The following is a 5242-nucleotide window of genomic DNA, read 5'->3' on the forward strand; positions in this document are numbered from 1 at the left end:
ACTACTATTAATTAGTTTTAATCGTTTAACCACCACAGGGTCTTATCTCCATTGGCAACATGCACGATTTGTGTCGATTGCAAGTGACGTCGCAGGTAGCGGAGAGTGCAAGTGACATTGTAATTTAGTTTCTTTTTTCTTGTCTTCACCACCTGGTTACTGTTGTAAAATGTTGAGAGATTCGATTAAAAAAATTAATAAATAAATAAAATAAAAAAGACTGCAAGTGACGTCACTAGCGGAAGTGCAGGTGTCTTAGAGAGCAAGTGCAAGTCTGCAGCCAGACCCTCTTGGGATTTCAGAGATTATGAACTCTGACACAGAAGAACATGTTTCAGAAGCGGAGGACAATGTTGTTGAAGATCCAGATGATGATGAATGGTCTTTGAATTCTTCAGAGGATGAGGAAGAGGCTGCCATGTCCACCCCTTCATCAGAGAGAAATGATGAAGCACAGCAACCAGGTGTGGAGCAGTGGATGTCAAAAGCTGGTAAAACAGCATGGACATCTACACCACCACAAACTCCAGCATTCATGGTTATCAAGAACATTCCAGGTCTGACACAATTTGCTATCTCAAGAGTCCACAACATACCAATTGAGAAGATTTTGCCGGACATGACTAATCTGGAGGGAAGCCGTGTGTTTGGTGAGAAATAGAAAGCACTTGATCTTACTGATTTGCATGCTTACATTGGATTGCTAATTTTAGCTGGTGTGCAACTGAAAGTTTATGGAATACAGAGGAAGGCCAATATTTCAGGCTCTAGAAAGCCTTTCTCTAGAAAGATTCCACGTAATTTCTCGGGTCATTCGTTTTGATAAATGTGAAACCAGAGTCGGTCGGCGTGAGAGAGACAAATTAGTTGTAATTAAGGGATGTATGGGATAAATGGATTAATATTCTACCTCTTCTGTACAATCCTGGACCACGTCACAGTGGATAAACGCCTTGTTTCATTCAGAGGATGCTGTCCTTTTCGCCAGTACATGCCCAAAATTCAAATTTAGACAGCCTGTGATGCCAAATCCAGCTATGCATGAAACACAAGTTTACACATACACAGGTGGAGAACCTGAGAGAGACCAGGGGATGCGGGTTGTTCTTCAAATTAGTGAAGGGCTGCAAAGTCACTGACTGCATAACATGTGGCAACTTCTTTACATCCTACAAACCTAGTGAAGAGCTACTCAAGCGAAAGCTGACCATGATTAGAACAAATTCAAAAAAAAAGAAAAACAAGCCTGAGCTTTCCAGAGAGATTCTGGATATGAAGGACAGATGTTTGATTTCTCTGAAACGGCAACAATTGCTTCCTACTGTCCAAAATAAAACTAAAAATGTGTTTGTGATGAGTACCATGCACAGAGAAGCATCACTGAGCGCAAGAAAGGACCTGGAGCCAGAAATGGTGCTGGACTATAATTTCACGAAAGGAGTTGACAGTTTGGACAAACTCACATCAGCGAACATCTGCCAGCGCAAGACTTGCCCGGTGGCCTTTGGTGGTCTTCTATAACATCTTGGATGTGTCAGCATATAATGCCTTCGTCCTGTGGCGTGAGTTCAACCCAAACTGGAATGAGGGCAAACTGTGCAAACGTCGGCTTTTCTTGGAGGAGCTTGGAAAAGCACTCATCGCACCTAAAATCCAGCGACGCTCCTGCCCACCTCGAGCAGCAGCGGCTGTAGCTTTGGTAGAATCAGTTAAAGCAGATGAATCCAGATCCACAGAGGTGAATACAGGTGATGGGGAAAAAGCGGAAAAGTTTTGAGATGATGTGTGTAAAATGCAAGAAGTTCATCTGCAGAAAGCACATGCTTGCTGTGTGCAAACCATCATTGCAGTGATTTCTTTAATTTGTTCAGTCAGTGAGACTAAAGAAAAAAGATGAGCCTGTTTAGTTAAAGACTAATTTCATTTCACAGCAGTATCAACTTGTTTATTTGGCATGTTTTGAACATAAATGTAAAAAAAGAAAGAAAAGATGTTGAATAAAAATTTTAAATGTTAAAAGTTACAACAGTTTATTTTCAACAATTGTTAAAACAAACATGTTAAAACATTGTGGTTAAACATTTTTAAATATAATACGTTTTGATATTAATTGTTTGTAATATGTGATAAATACTGATATTAAAATTGTCCTGTTCATATGGAGGAATTAGAGGCTGCCAACTGGAGTTTTTGAAAATCTTCACCCTGACAGGAGTTTTCAAACATGTTCGGTTTGACCTGGGGCCTCGTGTATAAACGTTGCGTATGCACAAAAAAGGCATTGAAATGTGCGTACGCTGTTTTTCACGCAACTATCTGGATTTATTTAAAAAAAAATCTTGCTGTAAATATGTGCACACCGTTTGGAAACTCTTGACTGTGCGTATGCACTCTTTTAGTGGTATTTGTGATTTAGTGACACCAAATGGCCAAGCAATAAAATGAACATCTTTTCATTTAGGCTGAAAATCTTCACCCTGGCAGGAGTTTTCAAACATGTTCGGTTTGACCTGGGGCCTCGTGTATAAACGTTGCGTATGCACAAAAAAGGCATTGAAATGTGCGTACGCTGTTTTTCACGCAACTATCTGGATTTATTTAAAAAAAAATCTTGCTGTAAATATGTGCACACCGTTTGGAAACTCTTGACTGTGCGTATGCACTCTTTTAGTGGTATTTGTGATTTAGTGACACCAAATGGCCAAGCAATAAAATGAACATCTTTTCATTTAGGCTGTTAAACCACAAAATGCATAAATTAGACAAGTAGTTAATCAATCAATATATATTTAACATTAATCCAGGTGCAAATACTTTGTGTTAATTTATTTACTAGAATGAACGGCCTATAAAAAGGGGTGTGTGTGTCCAGTGTTTTAGGACATTGAGTTACCATGTTCTGAACATCACATCCTTTATTTTCCCCCAGGTGTAATCTGGGAAGCACTGCAGACGGGGGAATCAGTTAAAAAACTGGAGGGCTAAGGTGAGTTGGTTTGGGGATACCAGCTGAGCGTGCAGACACCAGTGGTGCATCCCTCACACTGGATACCAGACTGGGATACTGAAGGACTGACCTCAAAGATCTGGGTGCAACAGACAGGATGTGACATGACTCTGGACGATCAGCTGTGACTTGACTTGCTTCAGGAAAATCAGCTGTGATGTGGCTCAGGCTCTGGCTTGTTAGGCTTGACGTGAGCAGGCTCTTGCTTGGCAGGCTTGACGGGACGAGACTCAGGAACGGCGGCCATCTTGTGAACAGCCTCGGGGTTGGCAGCCATTTTGTGGAAAGTCTCTGGGGCTTCAAAGTCCTCTGTCTCTCCCACAGTGAACGGTGAACCACACAAAATCAAAAGCATAGTACATGAAATCTCTTAAACTGCATTTAAATTCCCCTCCAGGAAACCATGATTTCACAGGCTCATTCAGTCCAAAACGAAAAATTTATTTTAAAGCGACTTCGTCAAAAGGAAACGTGGCTAGACAACTAATAAAACTGCTGAACATAGTCCTCGATTGATGAGTCTCCTTGCCGGATACGTAGAAGCTGGTCGACTAGGTCCATTGTTGAGCTGGAGAGCCGCTGGATCCTTGTGGGCTCAGTATTCTGTAACAATAAGTGTCGTGTAGGCAAGGTCTGATCCAATTGCAGCCTTTTATTCAAACAAAAAGCGTAGTCAGACAGGCAAAGGGCATACACCAGCAAACAGTGTCCAGAGCACAAGGCAAGAGAATAATCCAACACAGGCAATAGATCAAGGCAAGCAGCCAATGATCAGAGGTGAGATAAACAGGCTAGGTCAGAACAACAAGGCAAGGAACAAGACTAGGAAACAGGATACTAGGAAGCGCTTGGTATGGCAGCTAGGTTAATCAATACTGAGCACCTCTATGTGAGTGAGTGCAACCTTTATAGTGTCTGGGTTATTGGAAACAGGTGAAGGTGTAATCATAGGGGATCTTGGGAAATGGAGTCCAGGGTGAAAGTCTGAGTGCCGTGTGTGGCAACCTCTGGTGGTGAGCAGGGAACGGATCGTGACAGTTGCGAGATGGCCTGGGTCAACTCATGATTCCTACATTTTATCCAATAGTAGTATAGACTACAAACAGGATGTGGTCAGGATGGATGGTTACTTGGTATGACAGTAGTGTGCATGACATTGTGTGTAACCACGTAACGTTTTAATATACTTTTAAATGTTGTACCTCTCAGGAGACAGTGGTTACCCCCTCAGAACCTGGCTGCTCACTCCACTAAACGGACCCCAGACTGCGCAGGAACGGTGCTACAACGACAAACATTGTCGGACACGGTCAGTGGTCGAACATGCTATTGGTCTGTTGAAAGGACGGTGGAGGTGCTTGGATAGGTCTGGCGGCACCGTACTGTACAGCCCTACAAAAGTGTGCCGTATTGTGTTGGCTTGCGCAGTGCTGCACAAGATTGCGCAAAGTCACAATTTACCTGTCCCACCAAACCCTTCAGACTACGGTGATCTTGACCCTGGCCCTTCAAATGCAGTACCGAATGCTATACAGCTGCGTTTAAATAATAGGTGAAATTTAACAGGAAACAGCAAGTGAATTAATTAAAAAAAAAAATGTTTACAAGTTTTTTAAGTGAACCACTTATTTCTGATAATATGCTTTTCGGAGCAGACAGCATTGACGGCATGGACCATGTGCCGCTGGGTCTGCATTACTTCCTCCGTCAGTACGCGCCTTGATGGGCCAGTGCTTGGTGGTGGCGCGGAGGATGGAGACGTACTGAACGGCGGTGGTGGATCACAGGATGCCGTTGGTGGTGTTCTGGATGGGCAGCGGTCGTGGTGCACAGGATGATGTAAGATCAGCAATGCACCCTCGACCGCCACTACATCAACCAGCCTCATTCCTGATGAGATGTTCTGCCAGAGATGCGCTGGAAATGTACCCTTATCAGACCCTCTTCTCATCACATCAAAGGCCAAAATTCTTACAAATACAAGAGTTATCCATGGCAAGTATTTTTGGTTCTAACAGGGATCTATAAAATACATACAAATGACACCAGATCTGCAATGGGATTGTAGTACAGCTTAAATTTTTAACATTGTATTTTTCAGATGTTGCCACCAATTCAAAATGTTGCCACCAATGTGGAATCCACTGCAGGTATCAAGAGTGGAAAGATGGCCTGCACAATTTTAACGACTCTATGCCTACATATTCGAAACATGCTACAGGTCAGGTTATCTTA

The 5242-nt window shown here is 42.6% G+C and overlaps 1 pseudogene; it reads left to right on the forward strand.

The window, feature by feature from the left end:
* Nucleotides 1-1041: 1041 nt before the first annotated feature.
* LOC107727459 (uncharacterized) lies at nucleotides 1042-4913 on the forward strand (annotated as a pseudogene).
* The last annotated feature ends 329 nt before the right edge of the window (nucleotides 4914-5242 follow it).

The sequence above is a fragment of the Sinocyclocheilus rhinocerous genome, unplaced genomic scaffold, assembly GCF_001515625.1.
Source record: "Sinocyclocheilus rhinocerous isolate Xijiao unplaced genomic scaffold, SAMN03320098_v1.1 scaffold4595, whole genome shotgun sequence".
Classification (NCBI taxonomy): Eukaryota; Metazoa; Chordata; class Actinopteri; order Cypriniformes; family Cyprinidae; genus Sinocyclocheilus; species Sinocyclocheilus rhinocerous.